We start from the raw sequence: 22738 nt of genomic DNA on the forward strand, positions 1-22738 counted from the left end.
TCTTGAATGAAAGCAGTTCCTCAAAAGGAAATAATTCATTAGCAAATACTTATTGATCATATACTTATGGTCCAGGTACTATTCAACTGCTGGCGTAGAGTAGAGCAAAAGAAATAAAGATCCTTTTGTGGAAGTTATATTATTTTGATGTTAAATCAAGGTAAATATTTAAATAATGACTTAAAGTAGTATAGTTGCCAAACACCAAAACCAGTAAATGCCACCTACATGTTAAATGGCAAAAGCAAGAAGCAGATAATATCTATATTATTATCCCATATACATTAAAAAAAAAAGATTTATTTATTTGTGCATACAGAACTGGGGTACAGTCCAGAGGTGCAGGGGCAGTTACCAGAGACAGAGGGGGTAACAGAACAGGAAGATTGTTGAAGTATATATACTGCTGAGGGGAGCAACGGGCCGATCAGGAGAGGTCTGCCATGCCATGTGGATCCTGGGCAGGTGGGGATGGAAATCATGCGGAAGTGGCTTTAGCTTCTTAGTGCTGTGCTTTGACCCGCTGTGCCACCAGGGAGGGCCCCATATACTTTTTTAACTAATGTGATTATGAAAGATCTCTAGAAGGATACAAGAATTTTTTTTTTAATGTTACTTCTGTATTGTGAGACTTAATATAGTGAGAGGAATGTACTTTTCATTGTATTCCCTTGAACATGTTTTTTGTAGTTAAAATTTTTAATTAAAAAAATCCTTGGGCAACTGAAGGAAGATTAAAAGCTTTTAAGAAGTCACAGTATTGTGGTATTTTGCTTATTATAGAAAAGCAGAAAGAATGAACATCTGACTGGAAAGTGTAGCCTATAATCATTCAGTAAATATTTGTTGAACACCTAACTGCCTTAGATCCTTTGGAAAGGTTGAGCATAAATAAATACCAGCAACACCACATGTGAGACTGTCTGCGGATGCTTTATTTGAGAGGTGATTGAAGTTTGAAAACAATCTGTCAACTGCTCTCAGTGGGCACCTGTTGGCATGTACTCATTGAATGCCTGCAATCTGGCATAAATTGGACTCATACACATATAACCTCTTACTTACAGTTTAAAGCCTTTTCACTCATTCACTTATTTATTTGACATCATTTCTTGAACTCCAGCTATGTACCAGAGACTATAGAAGTACTGGGGATACAAAGATGTGAATGATACACTGAGCACACACTGTCACAAATTGTTTACAGATGAAAGGAAGTGACATGTAATCACTTATTTATAGTATATTGAAGTCTGAACTAGTTTATATGTACACTGCTAGGTCTTCCTTCTCCATTACCTCATATTTCTACCCTCAGTCAACTACTAGGCATGATCCAGTTATCTCTTAAATGTCTCTTAAATCCACTTATTTGAAATTCTATTCCCCCTACCTTCTCTCCAGCCCAAGTTACCATGTCTCTTATCTTAGACTACTTACCAGTTTCATAGTTTCTTCACATTCACTTTCACCTTCCTTTAACTAATTTGACAATTAAACCCTCCGTCTAAGCCTCCTTCTTTTGACTCCCCAGTAGAATGGCCTTTTAAGAAACATAGAAGCGATTGGGTTGCCTGCTTAGTATCTTTCTGGTGAGAAGGAGTCTCTAGAACCCATAAATTTAACAATTTTTGGAGAAAAAGGAATCTATATATTATGCATTTCAGACTCTTAAGTTTCTTGAAGGCAGAGAAAGAACCATATCTGTTTTACAATTATATCCCAAGTGGGATTTTGTGAGAAGCACAGAATCAGGGTCATGGCAGGTATCCAGTAAACATTTAGTCAATATTATTTAAAAAATAAAGATAAAATTTCCTTGGCTAGAATGAACCCTATGATGATATTTGATTGGAACTACAGATATGAATACAAATTCATGATTTTGTAGGTAAAGATATATCTTTAGACACACAGAGATGTGTGCTGAGCTTTGTCTGTTGAGCAGCTCTAAGAAAAAGGCACCTCAGAACGAATGAGTATATCTAATGCTTTTACCAATAAAAGGAAGCAGTATTTTTAGAGGAATTAATTACCTTTTCAGACTGGGACAGGGAAAGTAAATGTTTCTGAAACATCTGCTGTGCCATAAAGTAGGGATATACCCAAAAAATGATGGGGCCATGTCAAAAGAACTGAGGAGTTAACTTGAAGGAACCCAAGTGGCCAACTCAAGGATATATTGAATAGCTAAATAAATAATAACAGTAATAATTACAACTCACAGAATAAAATTTGAATGTGTGAGTTTGTACTAAAAAAATAAATGAATAAATCAAGAGAGTAGGGAAGCAAACCTTTTCCTTATAGTAACATTCCAACTAACATAGAAGGGTTGGTGAAAAGAGCAAATCACCATTTACAACCACCAGAATAATTAATGCAGACAAAAATCATTAATGATTGCTAAAATTAGTGGGTGAAAATATGTTGAAAAATAGGATATTCACATAATTAAAAATTATCTTCCTAAAGATATTTAAATAAAAAGTGGAAAATAGTGGCTTTATGGTGGAGCTATCTGACAGGCACTGCCTTAACCAAGTGGTCAAAGTTAAAATTATCACAATGGGACAAGTCCAGATGTTCTTTCTAAATTAATCCACTGAGAAGGACAGAATTACTTTTGTTAAGGTCATTGTCAAAAAGTATGATCTAAGTTTGATCATGAGGAAACACCAGATAAACCAAAATTAAGGGACATTCTACAAAAAAAACTAGCCAGTGCTCTTCAGAAATGTGAAGGTCATAGAAAACAGATTTGAGAAACTGTCCTGTGTTATCTCTTAAATATCTCTTAAATCCACTTATTTGAAACTCTATTCCCCCTATTTTCACTCCAGCCCAATTTACCATGTCTCTTATCTTAGACTATTTACCAGTTTCATAATTTCCTCACATTCACTTTCACCTTCCTTTAACTAAGGAAGATGGAATTCTTAGGAGATATTAGTAATATACTGGTAAAATGAGGTCTGTAAATTAGATAATAGTATTGACTCAATATTTTCTGGTTTTACTAATTATGCTGTGGTCATTTAAGATGGTAATATTTGGAGAACATGGAGTGAAGGGTATAGGGAAATTCTTTTGTAACATTTTTGTAATTCTGAAAATGTTTTCAAAAGAGAAGTTTAAAAAAGTAAAATGAAACCACATTTCTGATGACTCTGTATTGCTCTTATGTAATTTACCAGTTTCCCCATACCCTTCTCTGGCTTCCCAGCTGAACTCTGGAGCTGCAGTGAGCTTGACCATGGGCTTTCTTCTTTAGTTCCTTGAATACATTCTGCCTCCTCCCCTTCAGAATTTGAAGGTAGGAAGAATCCTGGGATTCTCTTTGTATGGAACATACTTCCTTTGAACTTTATCCTCTCATTCCTTAAGATTCAGTTTGTTTACTCTCTTTCTCTGACCTTCTAATCCAGATCTCAACATCATATGGTTTCATTAAAGCCAGTACTTTTTCATAGTGTTTTACCATAACTGCCATGAAATTATAGTATTATGAAATTGATTAGTGTTTATAAGAGATGGAGGGATTTGTATCTTCTTGCTTTGAGTTGTTTCCTTTGTGTCTTGCATAGATTTTCAATGACTATTTGAGAAGTTAATGCAATGGAGTTCCCCAAACTACCCCCCAACAACTTGTATGAAACTAGGCAGTGGAGACATTTTGAGGAGATGGAGGGTGGGACCCAAGTTGGTGTCAGTGATAGAAAAGGATATATGAAGAACTCATCATAGAAGGAAACTTAAGACTTGTTAAGGAAAAGAAAGAGCCAAAAATGACTTAGGTTTAATCATAAGCTGAACAAAAAGTTGATCATTGAAGTGGCCTTTGACTTTTCCAGGAGTATTTTTAAAAAGAATTTGATCATGAACTCTCTTTATTTTTAATAAAGTCACTATATTCCATGGTGAAATTATTTTTATGAAAATATTAATTGGCAGGCTAGTTAGTAAATTTGGTGTACTCAAACTTAATAGTCATTTCATAAAAATATTACATATAAGACCTCCCTGGTGATGCAGGGATTAAAATTTCAGTGCTATCAACTATTACCAGCCACTGAGGCATGAGTCTGATATCTGGCCAAGGAGCTAACCCCTTTGCACAGCTGACCTCTCCTGTCTCACCCACTGCTCCTCTCAGCAGTATATTTCAGCCTGTTCTGCTCCCCACTCTGTCTCTGTGAATCTTCTCACCCCATACCCCAGTACCTCTGGCCTACACCCCAGTTCTTGTGAGCATAAATAAATAAAAATTACTATATATACCTATGGTAAAAAGTACCATGTGCCATGAGTATATAAGAGTATAAAAATGAGTATATAAGAATTCTTAAGTTTCCCTCTGTATTGAATACTTTGGTGCTCCAACCCAGATCCTCTCTTCAAGGTTACTCTCCTGGGCTCTCATAGCCAGTAACAAGCTGATTGGAAATGCTTTTAAAGACTCATCTTCCTTGCCCCAAATGAGGATAAATTTGAGGGACTGTCCCAGTTTGAGAACTTATCACAGGATGGACTGAATAACTCAATTGCAAACACTTTGGGGGTTATTGTCTTCCTTTGATTCGTCCCACCTTCTTCATTTCATTGCAGGTATATTTGCCAGTTATGTCTAGTCCCATAAATAATTTACATACAAACCTCAGTCTCACAGTGTCTCCAAGAAAGTCAACTTATTGTACTCTCTAATCTTCCTTTTCCCTAAAGGGAGCCTTGGAGCCTCTTAATATGTGTGTTTAGGTATTTTGGCTTTTTTTTTTTCTAAAAAAACTTTAAGTATTAACAAATAACTCAGAAAAGTGCCCAAATTAAATGTACAGCTTGATGAATTTTCAAAAACTGAACAGTATTTTTTTCAAAGATAGAACGGGAAAATGAATTTGAATAATGTGAGAATCTACTACATTTACAACTTCCTCATGGTGAAAACTCATAAGGAGGAATGTTGTTAAGGGAAGTTGGAAGTTTCTTAGATCTTTTGGTTAACTGCAGAATTAAATGAAAGGATTTTCTATGTCCACTTTGTCATGCATTTGGTTGAAGGAGGGAAAATAATGATTATCAGGAACCAAATGAAGAAAAACTAAATAATTTCACTGAAAAAAGAGAAAAAGATGATTTTCCTGAGAGTCAGATATCTATAAATCAAAATATTGCTAAGAATTTGATTGATAACATTTTCCTGTGGATCTAACTTAATACTGTGTGTAGCTTAACGTGAACTCTTTTTATTACTTTTCATTTTAAGCTATTACTTCAACATGATTTGAAGTAATCATGAACAACATGATTCCCATGATTTTGTTCACCAATAAAGATTGCTTCCAATGAGGCTGTTTAATTATTTCTGTCTCTACCACCACCATTTCATCTGCTGCTTGAATGATTGTGGTAGTTGGCCTCTTAAACATGGTCTCTGTTTCCATTCTTACCCCCATGGCAGTCTGGTCTTTATATAGAAGCCTGATGGTCTTTTTAAAGCACAAGTCAAAGTTATACCTTTCCCTAGCTTAAAACTCCCTGGGGTTCCCATTATACTTAGGGGGAAAAAAAATCTAAACTCTTAACATAGCCTAAAAGACTACCTAATCTGACTTCTGCTTGTTTTTCAGACCTCATCTTATACCACTTTCCTCTTTGTTTATTTGCTCTTTAGCTATAATAGATTAGATGTTCTTTTAAAGCAGGGGTTAGAAAACTAAGACAGTGGCCAAAATTTGCTAGAGGCCTATTTTTATAAAATGGTTTTTGACATTTTAAAATGACTGTGAACAACTGCAACAGCATGTATATGCAGCAAGAGACTTCTGTGACTTATAAAGCCTAAAATATTTACTCTTGCACTTTTACCTAAAAAATGCCAACTTTTGCTCTAAAGGCTAATTCCTGCATTGGGATCCTTATATTAGTTGTTCCTTCTGTAGCTTGCACCAGCAGTCTTCACATGGATGGGCCCTTTTCATTCATATGTGAATTAACTCAATTCTATCTTCCTATTTATTTACTTGGCATCGTTTCATCATTAAGATCTTTAATCAGCTAATCTAATCTAAATATTCTACCAGATTGTCTCAGTTACGTCACCCTTGTTCTGTATAGCACTTGCCTGATACTTTGTTTTTCTTTTTTTTTTAAGATTTATTTATTTATGCATACAGAATTGGGGTACAGACCAGAGGTGCAGGAACTGTGATAGGATTCACCAGAGACAGCGGGGAGCAGAACAGGCAGATTGACAAAGTACACTGCTGAGAGGAGTAGTGGGTGAGACAGGAGAGGTCTGCTGCACATGTGGGTCACCTCCCGGGTGGGTGATTGAACTCATGCTGCAGTGGCTGTTGCTAGCTTTGTAGTGCTGTGCTATATAACTCACTGTTCCACCAGGGAGGGTCCTGTTTTTATTTTTCAACAGCCATCACATTGTTCCTTCACTAGTCCCCAAATGTAGGAAGAATTAGCCTTTCTTCTTATTTACTATATTTGAGTATTCTTAATTTTGCATTTTAGATGGAAGAGAGTGATAGGAGTCGATTGCATGATAAGTGTTTTTTTTAAAGGTTTATTTATTTATGCATAAAGGAACGGGGGTACAAGCCAGTTCTTTTATGGGGATGGGGTGAGAGGATTCACCAGAGTGAGGAGGAGAACAGGCAGATAGACTGAAATACACTGCTAAGGGGAGCAGCAAGGTCAGGTGAGGTCTGAGCCATGTGGGCCACCTCTTTGGCTGGGGATTGAACTGGTGCTGTGGTGGCTGTGAAAAGCTTCATAATGCTGCACTTTAACCCCTTGTGCCATCAGGGAGGGTCATTATAGGTGTTTAATAAATGTGTTGAGTGAGTGAATTTGAAGATTATTTCTGCATTTAGAGTTTAGAGCTTGTGCTTTTTTTTGGAGGGGGGGTGCCTCTCTTGGAATGCCAACTGTACTAACTGCAAAGAGGAGCCATTTTAGGAAGTACAGGCAAAACAATGCCTGTCTCTCAAGAGATGAGATAAAGTTCCTTTTTTTCCTCCTCACATTTCCTGGGAGAGACAATTACTGAAAGTTTTGCTTAAGAGGTTTTGAGACTTTTGGGTGAAGAATTTAGGTGAAGGTTTCTACTTGAGATAAGGATTTAACACTAAGAGGATCCAGGGGTAGGTCAAAAAGAAAGCTTAAAACCATCTGAATTGAGCTTGTTCTAGGTGATCAAATATAGAGAAGAACAATAAAAGCTCAACAACCACCGGTCTTAGATATTTCTGGAATTATTTGGATTGTCAGACTGTTATAGGGCAGGGAGAGGGGTGCCCCAGAACCCCAAAACTGCCCACTGTAAGTATGTTCTGCCGTCTGCCACATCAAGACAAAACACATAGACCTTTAATGGAAAGAAACCTTGATACAATTAGTGTGCAATCAGAAAAGACAATATAGTTTCTAAATCAAGCACCCAAAATTACCCATCCCTCATGTGTAAAAGTCCACCCAAAAAGGATTGACCCAGAGCAAGGACCAAAAGCCTGCAACAAGTCTAAAGTACTTTCCAGTGGAGACCCATAGAAAAGGGTCCAAAACAGCCAGACAAGTCTAGGAAGAAAAGAGAAAAATCAAAATCAAGATAAAAGCTGCCATTGTTAACCTCCCCACAGATCTCTCACCCACATCTGTCTCACCCAGTCTAGGACCAAGAGGCAAGAGCTATTTCTTCACCTGTTTCACTGTTCTATGTGCCTCTTCTTCTTGCTCCTCATCCTCTTTCCTTCCTTCGGCAGTCTCTGCAGCTTCTTCTCCTCCCCGCTTAGCTCCATCCTCCTTTGGGTGGGGCAGGAAACCTGGGAAACTCTCCTTTTCCTGGACACCACCCTGTTATGACTACATCTTTTGATTTTTGGTTTAGAAAAAAATGTGATCACTAAAGGAAGTATGGGGAGGCAAAAACCTGATTGTAGAGAAAAATAGACATGATATTATTCCTCAGGTTTGTGCCTAGGTATAACAAGGTGAGGGATGAAAGTTAAGCTTTAGAGCTTTGAAGTTGTGCAGTTTAAACAACCAGAGCTTATTCACCCATTAGTTATGTCACCTTAGGCAAAGTATTTAGCATTTCCAACCCCTGGTTTCCTTATCTGAAAAATTTGAAGAATGATAGTTTTTATGAGTTAGAATTATTATGAGGATTAACTGATAAGGTATGTGAAATGCTTACGTAGTTGGAATATGTTTAAAGGATCAGTTAGTATAAACGCCATGCCACAGATATTTAAACTAATAAAAAAAAAAACCTGTATCCTGTGCCAGGTTAAGAATATGTCTATCAATCCGTATCCTGATTCTAAAAGTAGGGAATACAGTGTATAGGAAAAGATAACATAACTGTCTGCAGAACAATTTCACTGTTTTCAGAAGAATAAAGGGCTTAACAGATAAGAAAATATGTCTATGTCTTCCAAAAATATATAGAAAAAGGTTAGCTTTGGATTCCATGCATTGATCTTTACTGTAAATATTCTCATGTATACTAATATAATTCTAATCATTGTCATTTGGGCAGCTTTATTAATCTAGAAGAAACAATGACTGAGAGATTGAGGACCCAGGTTTTATTTGTCAGACTTTGAACCTTTGCTCCCATTTCCCAACAATACAAATTATGTGAACTCCCTAGAGTCTGTGTCTTCATCTATGAAATGGGAAAATGAAGGAACTTAACTTATAAATTGTGCAAAATTATTCATCATGTGAAAAAATAACTTGGCCTGGCAAATAGTAAGCACAGAATAAATATTTGTTATCACCCAGGGACAATCAGATAGCTGGTAAGTGGTAGTACTAGTATGTCAATTTAGGTAGATTTCACATCCCATGGTCTTTCCACACATCATCTACCATAATAATAGTGATGTTGACTCCCTGACCCATTAACATTAAGGCATGAGGTCTAGTTTGTTTTTTCAAAAGTGCTTGGGATATCTATCCATCTTAAGTATCACTCTTAGTATGACTGGCACACATACTTGTTTCTCAGCTTTCTCAATTAGAAAACAAATGTAACTTCAGGACAAGCTATGATTAAAAGCTCTGGATTTTGTTTCTGCTGGTTGGAATAAAGTGCTGTAGATAGCAGTATACTGCATGAGAAAATAGAGATAGCCTACGTTGAATTGAACCAGTGGGAGACTTGCATCATAGTGAAAAGTAGGCTAACTAGTGCATTGGAGGCCTTAAATTCTAGTCTTGCATTCCTCACTTCCTAACTATATCCTGTAACATCTCAGAGTCTGGGTTTCCACATGTTTACTTTTTTGTTTTTCCAGCTTTATTGAGGCATAGTTGATGCCCACATCTTTAAAGGAAGGATACCAACAATCATCCTCAGTGCTGTCTCCTGTTCATAGAGTCCCTTATAGAAATTAGTAAAAGGTTTTTCTTCTTGTAGGAAGATGCAGTGCTACACTAAGATTCATGAGCTTGGGGAGCAGAGCATGAGCTAGATTTGAATATCCATGCTGAATCTTTCAGTATATTGTGCAGTCTACAAATGCGAATATGAGGGGCATTTTCTGAACTGTCTATCCACAACACAGAGCTGTTAACATCAAGTGAGTAATAAAGATTATGGAATTGGTAAAGTCTAATACCCTTTGTGAATGTAAGGAACTGATAATACATAAACACTACTTGGTTTCAAATACTGGGATCCAAAGGCTACTTGGGTAGACACAATGACCATTGCCCTTCCCTTTGTGCTGGTAAGCCCTGTGACTCAGCAATTTGTATAGCACCTGTTAATTACTACTTGGTAAAGCAAAGATTGTGACAAAGAAAAGTTTTCTCCACCAGTTTCATCCCTGGATTAACCTTGTTCTCTAGATCCCTGAAGATCAGTTCATTTGATGATTTATCCACTTGAAGAAAATTGTGCTGATTTTTAGAAAACCCTCAAGTGGAACCAGGTCTCATCCATCGGTGGAATTTGGAATCTGTTGGTTAGAGGTTATCTCTGGATTTGAAGCAAAGGTCATTACATATAAGTTTTGTGTCATTGGAAGAAAGAAAAGTTGTTGAACTATAATTGATCCTCTTTTCACTGTTTGAAACCCAGGCTGTTTTCCTGGGTTGCATGGATCAAGGAGGACAAGAAGACTTACTGTATAAAGCACTAATCAAAATATAGCTTTAGCGTCAGGCAAACCTAAAATTAAGTCGTTTCTGTCACTAGTTGTGTGATCTTGGGTAGGTAAATAACCTTAGTTTCCATTTTGCTGTCTACAACTAGAACTGACATTTTACCTCATAGGTTTACAACATGGATGAAGTATTGCATGGATTATATGTGGAAAGCACCACATATAAGCACACAGTATATAGTTCAGAAATGTTGGCTTTTATTAATAAACTCACTACAAGATATTCTACGAGATTCTGAGGAAGAATAAAAACACAAGATGTAATGTTTTCCCTCCTAGGCTTAGAGTTCCAGTTGGGGAGTTAACATAGTTATATCAGAAAAGGAAAGTATAAGTACAAAGTATTATGTGTGTAGTGCAGACAGATGCTGTTGGAGCTGGGGTTTGAACTAGATTCTGAAGGTGATATTAGGGTAAGGAGTACATTACATGTGGCATTGGTAATATCAGCAGGATTCAGGACCGTGAGTAAATCAGTTTTCCTGGAAAAAATGGAGATAACTGATTTACTATCTGTAAGTAGAATTAGGGTTAGAAGGGGAGAACCCTAAATGCTAGGGTCAGTATTTCATTTTTTTTCCTATAGAGAGTGATGAGTGACACTATGAAACTTAATTCATGGAAATATCCAGCAGGTAGTTGGAAAACCCTTAAGAAAATACCCAGTGCCAAAGCTAAAATTTGGGGGATGGAAGTTGAAACTATGTACACTGGCGGTACCTCTAAGGCCAGCTCTTTGAAAGGAGTTTTTTGGTTCCAATTCAGTGAAGGCAACTTTTGAATGTCATTTAAAGTGAAATGGTGAAAAGCAAGAGATTGGAAAAACAAAACGTTAACTGGGTAGAATTTGATTCTCTGAAACCTTCTAGAAGAACACATGGTATTTCAGAATAATTCTTTTAGTGACAACTTAGAATATAAAGTGATAATTTTTATAGGAGGGGAATAAATGATCCATATAAAATTTTAACTGTATTTTCTAAAACCATTCTTCAATTTTTATAGTATCTGGAGGTTTTTCTTTTTTTTTAAAGATTTTATTTATGCATATCAGAACTGGGGTACAGGGCAGAGGTAGGGGGCGTGAAAGATTCACCAGAACAGAGTGGGGAGCAGAACATGCAGATCAACTGAAATGTACTGCATGGGGAAGCAGCAGGCAAGCCAGGAGAGGTCTGCCACACTATGTGGGTCACCTCCTTGGATGGGGATCAAACTCACGCTGCAGTGGCTTCAGATAACTTCACAGTGCTGCACTTTAACCTGTTGCAACACCAGGAAGGGCCATATCTGAAAGGTTTATATAACGGAGTTACCATGATGACAGTAGTAAAATGAGCAAACGGTAGTTGACTAAAAGGAGATAAGCTATATTAAAAAACAGTTTGTAAAGGAGGTGACATTATGGTGTATGGTTTCAACTTGCCATGTGATTAAATCTAAATATAATGAAGGGCACTTTAAGAGTGCAAATTTTGTTTATAAGTTCACAAATTTTTGATGAATAAGACTTTTTATATGAAAATAATTACTCTGGGCCTTCCTTGGTGGCACAGGGGGTTAAGATGTAGCACTGTGAAGCTCTCCACAGCTACTGCAGCATGAATTCAAACCGTGGTCAGGGAAGCGACCTACAGGGCACAGCAGATCTCTCCTATCTCACCTGCTTTTCCTGTCAGCAGTGTATTTCAGTCGATCATCCTGTTCTGTTCCCTAGTATGTCTAGTGAATCCACTCACCCTTCTTACATCCTTGGCCTGTACTCCAATTCTGTATGCATAAATAAATATATCTTTAAAAAAAAAACATAGAGAACATAGATGAAACTGTTCATCTTTTCTGTCTAATGGAATACACACACATAACTTTTACATGTTTTACATATAAAACATTTATATTTACATGTCATAATTTGAAATGGAACCTCCAGATAATAAACAGACTATAAGTATGTAAATATATCTTCAATATTTTTTATTAGATGAAGGTATGATGAAGAAATGGTAAAGCATTGACTATATTAGAATGCCAAAAGGGACTTAATCATTTTTGGCATATGAAAATTAGAGATATTTTTCTACATTGGATTATTATTAGAGAAAAGATTACATTATTCTTTGTTGTAGGTACTATTCATACATTGTTATATTAGAAGTTATGTCTGGAGGAAGTATTAACTGCTGCAACCTTTCTTAAATAATTGGTTAATATGTATCAAAAGCCTTAATGCCTTTCAACCAAGTACTTTTTTTTTTTTTTTTTAGAAATATGGCTTAAAGAAACAATCAGTTTGGAAAATAGTGAAAACTTGGAAACAAATGAAATTTCCTGCAACAGGAGAAAGGGTAAATTAATTACATTGAGTTTTAGTGTAGAATATCTTTATTAAGCCTTATAATATTATTAAACAGAGTATTTTTGAAATACCTTTAATGCCCAAAGAATTTCTCTGCATCTAAATTAGATGCTCTCAGCCTCTATAATTTGGGGTAAAAGATACTGTGTTCTTTGATTTGGTCAACGGCCTGTTATCCTTCATCTCTCTGTTTCAGTGCCTGGGTTACAAAGATAAATGCAGTCTCGATTCTGAAATTATTATAGGAAATATAGATGTAAACAAATAGTTACACTAAAGAATGAAGACTATTGTATTACTCTTTTTTATTTAAACATTCTTTAAAAAAAGTTTTATTAAAAATAATAATGATGAGCAACTATATACCAGAGACATTTTGTGGGGGTAGAGTGGGGAGTGGGATCAAAAATGGCAGGGGGAGGAGTGCACTGGAGTATGGTGATGGCACATGGGTGATTTGGTGATGGGAAGCCCACAGGGATTACAAATGAGACGGAAAAAGGCACAAAATCATGTAAAAATAAACAAATTATTTTTTAAATTTTTATTTATGCATAGATGGACTGGAGTACAGGCCAGAGGTGAAGGGTGGAGGAAAGGAGGGGATGGTGGTGAGAGGATTCACCAGAGCCAGAGTAGGGAGCAGAACTGGCAGATTTACTAAGATACATTGCTTAGGGGAGCAGCCTGTGGAGGCAGGAGAGGTCTGCTGCGCCACATGTGAATTAGCTCTTGGGCAGGGGATCAAACTCAGAGCATGGAGGTGATAGTGCTGAGACTAATCCTTAGAATAACAGGGAGTCCCCAATAATAGATTCTATTTTATGCTGTTACAGAAAGAAGGAAATTGGTAAGTCTGTTCTCATGGCCAGGGAAAGCTTCAAAATGGTGACATTTAAACTTGGTTTTAATGGGTGCGTTGTAGTTAGTAAGCCTCAAGATGTAGAAAGGTATTTTAGCAGGAATATGTGCAGTCATTACAACAGACTATGGCCCATCCAGGGACCTGCAGTAGTTTGGTATGGCAGGGAAGAATAAGGATAGAAGAGTTAAATTTATATTTTATTCTCTTGGCAAGAGAAAAGTAATTAAAGTGCTTAGGAAAGGGGAAACAGTAAAACTGTGTTGGATAGTCAGACTTTGGAATGGAGGCCACATTCAGAAGGATACTAGATAGAAGATAACAGGGTGTTACTGTCATAGTGCACCTAAAGTACTATACTGACTATATGAACTAAGAAGGGGGAATATATAAGGCAGAATTGACCAATTTTAGTCACCAATTTAATTACTACATGAGGAGAAGGGAAAAGACAAACCACGTCCAGATTTCTAACTTGAGTAACTAGGTGGATGGTGGTGCCATTGGATAAAATAATAAGTGATAAATAATAAATAAACCAGGAATAAAGGCACAAGTACACTTGTGGGAGAAGAGGTGCTCTAGGATCCTCAGAAAAAGAAGTTCTTTTTCTTTTTTTTTGCGGGGGGGGGCGGGGTAAAGAAGTTCTTAAATAGTTGTTTGTAGTTTAGCAAAAAGATTTGATTTGGAAACCTAGTTAGTGGTTTCCAAGATCATGAATATAATAAAACATTGTCCAGGGAGAGTATAGAGAATTAGGAGAAACCTGGGGAGGCTATATTTAGAAGCCAGGAGAGTGCCAAGAAACATTAAGAGCTAGGCCTCCCTGGTGGTGCAAGTGTTAAAGTCTCAGCACTATCAAGCTATCGCCAATCACTGAAGCATAAGTTCAGTCCTTGGCCAGGGAGGCCACTTGGCACAGCAGACTTCTCCTGTCTCACCAGCTGCTCTCCTTGGCAGTGCATTCCAGTCATTCTGTTCTGCTCCCCACTTTGTCTCTGGTGAATCCTCTCACCCTTGCCCCTCTGACCTATCCCCCAATTCTTGTATGCATAAAAAATAAATCTTTGAAGAAAACATTAAGAGATAAGTGAACAAGCAGGCAAGCACTCTCTTCAAAGAAAATGGAATAATATATTAGTTTTCTACTGCTATATAACAAGTTACAAGTTTAGGGCTTAAAACAACACTTATTATTAACTTATAGTTCTGTAGGTCAGAGGTCTCCTGCAATGTGACGGGGTTCTCTGTTTAGGGCGTCACAGGTTCATGAGTCTTTATCTGGAAGCTCTTGGGGTGAAAAAATTTGCTTCAAAATTTGCTCATTCTTGTTGGCAGAACTGAAGTCATAGGACTAAGGTTCCTGATTTCCTTCTTGCTTGAAATTGAGGGGTTGCAGGGATGGCTGGGAACATATTAGAATTCTTACTTAAAGCATATGAAGGAAACTAGATAATGAAAGTAAGAGTTGAAAAGTATAGGGGCCTGCCTGGTGGTACAAGGATTAAGTCTCAGAGCTATCAAGCTATTGCCAGCCACTGCTGCACAAGTTCGATCCCTGGCTGGCCAGGGAGCTGACCCACATGGCACAGCAAACCTCTCTTGACTTGCCCACTGCTTCCCTCAGCAGTGTATTTCAGTATATCCACCTGTTCTGCTCCCCACTGTCTCTGGTGAATCCTTGTACCACCACCCACCTGGCACCACACTACAATTCTTGTGTGCACAAATAAATTTTAAAAAATTGAAAACTATAATTTAGTCATTGATGGATTTAGTAATATTAGTAGCAAGAACAATTTTAACAAGATAGTAGGTGTAAAAGCCAGATATGATAAATTTGGGAGTCAACTAGAAAATTAATAGAATAAGAAAATAGAGCCAGGATTTAAATGTTTCAGTTTAGAATGGGAAGAAAAAGAATTGAAAATAATGAACTAGGTTTTAAGAAAACTTAAATGGTTGGGCTCTAGGCCAAAGATAGAGGACTTCATTGTGGACTGTAAGGAAATTTAGGTTTCTCTGAGGTAGACAGAAAGAAAGTGTGGGTGGGGATAGAGATATACCATGCTGGTTAAAGGGGGGGGGGTGGGGTTGTGTGCAGAGCATTGTTTGGTGGTAGACTGCTGAGTGAGTGAGACATTACTGCCTAACAGCCTTAGGGTTCACTTGAAAGTTAAGGCAGGGTCAATAAATAAACTGGCTAAGTTGGGGATTGCTATTTTGTGACTAGGAATCCTTTCATAAAATTGTTGAATGAGGCCCTCCCTGGTGGCGCAGTGGGTTGGAGCACAGCACTGAGAATCTAGAGCCGCTTCTGCATGAGTTTGATCCCCGCCTGCCCCGGAGGTGACCACATGGCGTGGCAGACCTCTGCTGACCCGCCCGCTGCTCCCCTCAGCAGTGTACTTCGTCGATCTGCCTGTTTTGCTCCCCACTCTGTCTCTGGTGAATCCTCTCACCCTCCGCATCTCTGGCCTGTACCCCGGTTCTGTATAAATAAATAAATCTTAAAAAAAAAATTGTTGAATGAATTCAAGACTAAGACAGAGGCAAGAAACATGACAAACCTCAGGTTCTCTTCAGATTGCTCATCAAACTACATCTGCTTCACTTGGCTCCCTTTTTCTTTTTCTGTTCTCAAATTTGGTCTGATCTTGAATTGCTTCTCAGGCCCTCACTCAGATGACACGGACTTCCTGCTTGTAAATTGCCTTTAGCTGTAACAATTTTTAAAGCTTTCTAGGTTACCTAGGTTATCATAGTTGACCAAATTATTCCTCTCCTTCCCTGACCCCCTCCATAGATTGTAAGGTCTTTGAAGTCTAGGTACTTTGACTCTTCATCTTTGCATTCAGTGCCTGTAGTACAGGCCAGACACACAGGGATCCCTTCTCTTCAGCCCCATTTATTTCTCTAGATGACCCAAACTTAAGATTCTCTTGCCTATTTGGTTATAATGTGTTACTTTTTTCCCTCTTTATTCTACAGAGCATAGTTAACTTTACAGATGCACATATCTGATTTATGAATTTAATGGAAGTATTAAATGGAGAAAAGTGCACAAATTATGGGTCTGAATTATCAAAGTATACACACATGTAATAGCCTCCAATTCAAGCAACAGACTATATCACCAGCATTCTAGAAATCCTCTTTTATGTCCCCTAACAGTCATATTTTCTGCAAAGGTATCCACTACTGACTTCCAATCCCACAAATTAATTTTATTAGGACTTTATATAAAAGGAATAATATAGTACATGCTTTAAAAGAAGTTAGACTTCTTTGCTCAGTATTGTTATCTATGCAATTCATTTATGTTGTTCTATTGCATTAAAGCCTACTAATTTCTTTTCCTTGTGATATTCCCTTATATTAATCCATCACAAATATGTGTATCAATTCTGTTGTAGATGGATATTTGAGATGTTTCCATGTTTGGGACATTATGAATAATGCTCTTTTGAACATGTGTTTTGATAGACACATATTTGTATTTCTATTAGGTATATAACTAAATTCAGAATCACTAGGTCATAAGGTGTGTGAATGTTTGCTTTAATAGATACTATTAAATAATTTTGCAATATGATTGGTTTTATACCAAATTACATTTCTACCAGTAGTGTTTGAAAATGAGTTTTGCAAATCTTTGCTAATATATATTTGTATGCCTTTCCAATTTTAGTCATTCTAATTTTATGATTAATGAGATGAGCACCATTTAGTATGTTTTTTTACCATTTGAAAATCTTTTGCCCATTTTTCTTTAGGATGTCTACTATTATTGATTTATAAGTTCCCTTTACATATTCTAAATCTTTTGTTACATACATGTGTGTATACATATATTTTATGACACATATTTCTTCCCATTGTGGAAGCTTTTATTCTAATTATTTTGGTAAACAGACATTTTTAACTTTGCTAGTTTATTATTGCATTTTCCCTTTGTGGATATTGCTTTTGTGATCTGATTAAGGAATTGTTGCACACTCTTAAAATCATGAAGATTCTCCATGTTCATTAAAGGTTTTATTCTTTAACTTTTGCATTTAGATCTATAATCATCTGGTATTGATTTTTCTTTTTAATTTTATTATTGTTATATAGAACTGGAGTGTAGGCCAGAGATATAGAAGGGTAGAGGGTTCCCCAGAGACAGAGTGGGGAGCAGGACAGGTGGACTGACTGAGATACACTGCTGAGGGCACAGTGGGCAGCACTGGAGAGGTCTGCTGCGCCACGTGGGTTAGTTTCCTGGCCACAGTATCCTTTCTTGAAAATACTGTCTTTTCACCACTGTGGTGTTATCATTTTCATATATCTGCTGATGTGGATACATCTTGGTCCTTTTATCTTTTCCATTTATCTGTTTGCTTATTCTTGTGCCAATAACCATGTAGCCTACTACAGATTTATAATAGGCCCTGATGTCTGGTAGTATAAGTCCTTTTGTTTTTGCCACCTCTGTTGCTGTGGCATTCTTGGCCTTGTGCAAATAAGTGTAATTGTAATTTTAATTCGATAACTACTAGCTGAATATCAGTCAGTAATGGGCCAGGGATAATGATAGCTATTGGAAATATAGGTTCCTTTCCTCATAGGCGTATTACTCTCCTCATTGCTGGAAAAACTACTCATAGGTGAGAAGAGAACCTAAGATAGAGCCCTTGAAACTCATTATTTAAAGTCAGCAAAGAAGACAGAGAGTGCATAACCCCAAATGTAAGAAAACCAAGAAAGGACAACACAAAGGAAACAAGGAAAGAAAGTGTATCCAGAAATTGTGACGATGTCAGTGTTGCTACAAAGTCGAGATGACTAAAAAACTGAGAAAAACATACAGTGGACTAAACTCTAAGAGACTATTTTGAATTTAGAGAAGTTACAGTGTGTATCTTCATTAGATGGGAACAAAGTTTCCTATTCAATTTGTGCTTAATGAATGTTATTTTATGATGATAATTGAATGATCTGCTTATTGTTGAACACTTTAAAGGCCAAAATTATTTTTTAAAGATTTATTTATCTATGCCTACAAGAACTGCATTGCAGGCCAGAAGTGCAGGGGGTGAGAGGATTCACCAGAGTGGGGAGCAGAACAGGCAGAATGACTAAAACACATTGCTGAGGATAGCAGCAGGCCAGAGAGAAGTCAGCTGTACCATGTGGGTCACCTCTCTGGCCTGGGATCTAACTAATGCTGCAGTGTCTACAGATAGCTTCATAGTGCTGTGCTGTGCTTTAACCCATTGTGTACCTCCGGGGAGGGCCTAAGGGCCAAAATTATTTCCTTATATTATAAAAACATTTGCTTCAAATCAGTTCTTGCAACTGATGAAAAAGTAATTGCTCTTCTCAGTGGAGAATAATTTAATATCTGTTCAAACCTTGGCTGTTTTAAATAATAAAAAACTGTTCTTCATTCAAATCATAAAAAATTATTTCTTAAAGTAAGCCTTTGTAAGGATTCTATGAGGGGTTTTTTTTTTGGTAGGTTTGTTTGTTTTTAATTTAAAGTACCTAACAATGTAGTAAAGTTTCATATGTTAGGGAAGTCATGAAGAATAAAATTAATCTTAACTTGATGGCACATTGAAGTGAAACTTTCTTTAGGAGTCAGAGGAGGAGAAATGGAGAATATAAATTAAGAGCAGTAGGCATAAGAAAATCATTTAGGCCCTCCCTGGTGGTGCAGCAGGTTAAAGCACAGCACCATGCACCTGTTGTCCCCCTCAGCAGTGTATCTTGTTCATCTGCCTGTTCTGCTCCCCGCTCTGTCTCTGGTGAATCCTCTTACTGCCCCTGTACCTCTGGCCTGTACCCCAGTTCTGTATGCATATATAAATGAATCTTTAAAAAAAAAGAAAATCATTTAGTTCTTTTAAAAAGAGCTAGATAACCTTCAAAATTATTTTCTACTCTAAAATTTCTTTGGTAAGTAATTAGAAATAAAGCTCATAAAATGTTGCAAATCTGTGGTAACATCTTCTAATTGGTTAAGAAGGTAAATAGAAAATTAAGACAGTTTTAAGTGACACTTAATAGTTTTTGTTCTAAGTTCAATCAGCATAGTCATCAGCTGATACCTACTCCAAACCCTTTGGGTCAGTGGCATTGAACCCAATTCCACAAAAAATAATACATTTTCTTTTTGCTTCTTATTTCATTGAGCAATAATCCCTTCCAGCTCCATCCATGTTGCTGCAAATGGAATGAATTTATCTTTTGGATTGCTGAGTAATACTCCATTGTACATATACCACATCTTATTAATCTAGTCATCTATTTCTGGGCATTTGGGTTGTTTCCATATGTTACCTGTTGTAAACAGAGCTGAAAAATACCCGATGGTTTCACTTATAGGGAGGATATAGGAGAACTAAATAAGGGATTTGGAAAAAATATTATAATAAAAAACAAGATTAATAGACAACTATAAATCAGAGACATTCTGCAAGAGAGAAGGCAGAGTGATCAAAAGAGGGCAGTGAGGGCACCTCCCTCATGGTGCAAGGGGTTAAGTCTAGGCACTATGAAACAATCAGCAGTCACTGCAGCATGGAATCCATCCTTGACTAAGGAGCTACCTCACATGGCACTGTAGACCTCTCTGTCTTGCCCACTGCTCCCCTGAGCGATGAATTTCAGTAGACCTGCCTGTTCTGCTCCCCACTATCTCTGGTGAATCTTCTCATCCTCCACATCTCTCCCCAGTTCTTCTACATAAAAATAAATATAATCTTTAAGAAAAATAAAAGCAGGAGGGAAGAGCACAAGGGGACTATGGTGATTATGCACCTGTGAATTGGTGATGGGAATTTTACAGAAGTATGCCTGAGAGGAGAAAGCGTACATTGTACAAAAATGAAGAATGTTGTAAATATACAAAAAATAAAGTAAATTAAAATAAAAATAAAACTATGGGTGAGCATAACCTAAAAAACTGTTTTGCCTACTTGAGCAAACTAGTAGTTGAACTATTACCCTTAGAAGCTATAGATTAGTAACATTTGATGTTAATGTGGTATGAGACGACAGCCTTACAGACATGGAGGTTAAGATAGGAAAAATGTATGTATAGTGACAGATATTATCTAAACTTATTGTGATCATTTTGCAATATATACAAATATAAAATCTTTATGTTGTGGCCTGAAACTAATAGAATGTTATATCAGTGATACTTCACTTAAAAAAGGGAAAAAATGTATACAAAAACAATTTTTAAAGAGATGAATTTCGATTTGTTATTGAATTTATTAACAAGTAATAAAAGGAGGTGAATTGATTCACATATCAAGGAGACTCTTAAAATAAGGAATTTGTACTTTATTGAAAACATAAAGAAACCCTGGTTGAAAAGTTGTCCAAAATTTGCAATTGAAACTATTTTTACCTCACCTCTAAGGTCAATATCACATAAACTGTTTAAGATATTTTTCATTCTTTAATGTAAAGATATTTCTTTTAAGTATGGTGATTTAAGTGTATATTTTCCCTTGTACCCCTCCCTCCCTATCCTTTTCCTTCTCCCTTCCTTTTTTTAACCCTTCCAGCCCCATTTCTTGCCCCCAGAAAAGATTTCTTATGGTGGCCACCCAGTCATTACCATTCTAACACTACTTAAGGTAGCACTGCTGGGTTCATTTATTTTGAGTCCTACAATCTAGTTTCTTTTTAAACTGACTTCCTAAATCAAGTCGAAAACCAGTTTATTGTCTCCCCATTTCACTTCAACCACTTGCGATTTAGATTGGTTAGGAACATGTAATGTAGTCCGGGCACAACCTCTTCCTCTTGGAATCAGATTTTCCAGACTTCCTCCTTTCCTGGCTGAATGTGCTGAAGTCAGGCTGAGTACCTAGTGAAGGACTTCAGCCCCCACAGTTCCCTGTGTGCGCATGCCCTCTCATCTTACAGTTGTCAAAGTGCTTTTGCCAGAGCGGTCACATAATCAACCTGAAAGAAGAAAATAAATACTGTACATGTAAATTTTTTATCGATCTTTAAAAACTGGACACTCGAAGGTAACTGCTACTAGAATTTATTATTTGTGATGGGGTTATTGCTTGTAAAGCAAGATCTATTGTGTGTGTGTGGTAGGGGGAGGGGAAGGAGGTCTCTCCGACTTTGCTGTAAATAAGAAAAAACAACAAAAACCTACCCAAAAGTCTGTACAAGCAGTTACTGAGAGACAGGGTAGATTAACTCTGTGATATCTTAATCCACTGCTTATCTTCAAAACGGTCTTATTTATTTAAGATGGGTCTTGACCTTGACAGAGTGAATTTATGCAGATAGTAAAATTCATAGCTGTAAGGAGTGTTGAAAAGAGAAACTGTTTGTGATATGAATTTTTAAAATTTTAATAAAAATATTTATAGCCTTCATAAATTATTCTAACTCCACCTTACTTTTTACCTTCTTTGCTATAGTACAGCATTAAATTTTTTCCACCAAGAGCATGTAGTTTAATTTGAAGGTATTAACAAAGAGTATTGATACATACATTGAACAAGCTTAGTGATATTAAAGTTATTGCCAAATGGATATTTCAGCCATGATGATCCGACTATTGTAAAGATGGTTCTAGTGACTGAAAGCTATTCAAATTCCTTATTATAATGGTTTATTGCAGCCCTACTTAAACTCAGTATGAAAATGTCTTTCTATGACCATTTCCTTTGGCAGCAATAGAACTTAGTACTGTTGTGAATCCAAGCTTTGCTTATATCTTTGTGCTATATTTTACAACTCTGATCAAAGCCATTGTTTTAAACCAAGAGAACTGAGGAGCACAAAACTGAGGTTTTATTTGTAGTTGCTGGTAGCTTATGCTATATATTGGGTTGGGTTTTTTGAGGAGGGAATGACAGAGGAGTTAGGAATAAAAAGGAGTGTAAGGTGGCTGTGAAGCATTTCCTTGAGTTCACTATTTTGGCTTAGTATGAAACTTTAAGATAAAAGATAACAACCACTTTAAAGAGTTTTCAATAAAACAGAATTACATTGAATCCCATTTTTAGTATGACATTTGGCTTAATATTTAACAGAAATACTACTTGCCAATACATATATTTTACCATAGTTAGTATCATGAGGGTATCCAAAGGCAGTTTCTGTATGTATCTGAATGCCCTTTCACAAGTGTACTGAGGAGGATGCTTCTCCTAGTATCTAAGTTAATTAAATGCATTACATATATTAATAACTATGTTGCAGTCATTCTGGATCATCATCTGAAAGTAATTATATGTTTGGTCTTATTCTACTTTAACATTTCAAAATATTTGTTTTCAGGGTTTCAGAACTATAATATTAACA

At 36.7% G+C, this 22738-nt stretch overlaps 1 protein-coding gene across 3 annotated transcripts in view; it reads left to right on the plus strand.

Moving 5' to 3' along the window:
• Nucleotides 1-22738, plus strand: part of CPEB3 (cytoplasmic polyadenylation element binding protein 3) — a 172405-nt gene that overhangs the window by 8643 nt on the left and 141024 nt on the right. For 2 of the 3 annotated variants that reach the window (XM_012723762.1, XM_004680631.2), the window contains exon 1: nucleotides 21394-21441. The exons of the other annotated variant lie outside the window; for it this stretch is intronic. The gene's annotated coding sequence lies outside the window, so the exon portion shown is untranslated. Of the gene's footprint in view, nucleotides 1-21393; nucleotides 21442-22738 lie in introns of those variants that run through there. 3 annotated transcript variants of the gene reach the window in all.

Source organism: Condylura cristata, unplaced genomic scaffold (assembly GCF_000260355.1).
Source record: "Condylura cristata isolate star-nosed mole 26May11 unplaced genomic scaffold, ConCri1.0 scaffold00011, whole genome shotgun sequence".
NCBI classification, from domain to species: domain Eukaryota; kingdom Metazoa; phylum Chordata; class Mammalia; order Eulipotyphla; family Talpidae; genus Condylura; species Condylura cristata.